A 1487-nucleotide genomic window follows, 5' to 3' on the forward strand; every position below is an offset into this window, starting at 1 on the left:
CTGCTGCCCTGCCTGTCCGTCCCCACGCTACCTTGTCTGTCTGTCTGTCCGTCCACCCCCACTGCCCATCCATCCATCCATCCAGTCCGCGATGAGAGGACACAGTCTTAAGCCCCGCCAACGGAGGTTTAGGTTGGACATTAGGAAGAATTTTCTTCACGAAAAAAGTGATTGGACATTGGAATGGACTGCCCAGGGAGGTGGTGGAGTCACCGTCCCTGGAGGTGTTTAGGGAAAGACTGGATGGGGCACTAGTTGTCATGGTGGTATTAGGTCATAGGTTGGACTCGATGGTATTGGAGGTCTTTTCCAACCTAACTGATCCTGTGATTCTGTGTTATCTACCATCTTTCCATACTTCCTTTCCTTCCTCCCTCCCTATGGCACTCAGCACAGACATCCATTTCTCCGGCGCTCCCCTTCCCAGGTCAAGCTCTAACCCTCTCCCACAGCAGCCACCAGCCCCACCACTAATAAACCCAGGGGCACGGCTGACCCCCACCCCAAGGTCGGTGCTGCAGCAGGAGGCCCCTGGCAGATTCCGGGGATGCGCAGGGCTTCCAGCCCCAGCCCAGCCCTCGGCAGTGCCGGCGGCGGCGGGGCCGGTTTCACTCGCAGGTTCCGCCCGGCGCAGATGTTATCTCCGGGAAACAAACCACTCCAGCAGCAAAGCGTGCGAAACCCTGCCCAGCAGCCAGCCATGGGGGCAGGGGTTTGTGTATCCCTCTGGGGAAAACCACCTGCGCCCTGTAACACACCCAGCCCAGTGCAGGATCCCCATCTCCATCATCCCAATAGAGTAAACAAGTGTATGTCAGGAATGACAGTGACAAAGAGGGAACCTGGATGCAACAGCTGTGCTACGAGGTTGCTGCCAAAATCTAGCCAGAGTCTGGGCATCTTTATCAGACAGAGAACGCTGCCTGCCCAGCCAGGGAACCACTGAACGGGTTTCAGCAGCAGCCATTGTGGTCAGTCTGGCTCAAGATGGGAGAGAAGGTTAAATTAATAAACAACTCAACCTGTACTTGCTCACTGAACTGATTTATGAACCATTTCTCCTTTATGGTTGTTGGGTTAAGGCCAGACAGTTTTGAGTATAACTCTGTAATGTGTATCAGTTGTAACTGGAGAAAAACCTGGCTAATCCCTGGAAAACAGAGGCATGCAAAGTTTAACTTCAGGAGCTGGCCACCAGCAGCATGGCACCATGTACAATGCCGCAGGAAGGAGTGGTCTTTTCTCTTGCTCTGCACTATGTGATGCCTCCCCATGATAAACACCCATTAGGAAGACACAGTTTTTCCTTTATTCTACTTTTCAAAGCCAGCAACTGTGTGGCATAAATTTCCCAAGTACGTCTGAACCTTTGCCATGCTTATCCCAGGCTCTGCCACCATCACCCGCCTGGTCTGGCCCCTCCTTTGCTTCATAAGGCAAATAAAAGAGATGAAAGGGGACTCAGCGGTCTCCTTTTCATTTAGGTG

Source organism: Manacus vitellinus, unplaced genomic scaffold (genome assembly GCF_001715985.3).
Source record: "Manacus vitellinus isolate BGI_N305 unplaced genomic scaffold, ASM171598v3 scaffold_29_pilon, whole genome shotgun sequence".
In the NCBI taxonomy this organism is placed as follows: Eukaryota; Metazoa; Chordata; class Aves; order Passeriformes; family Pipridae; genus Manacus; species Manacus vitellinus.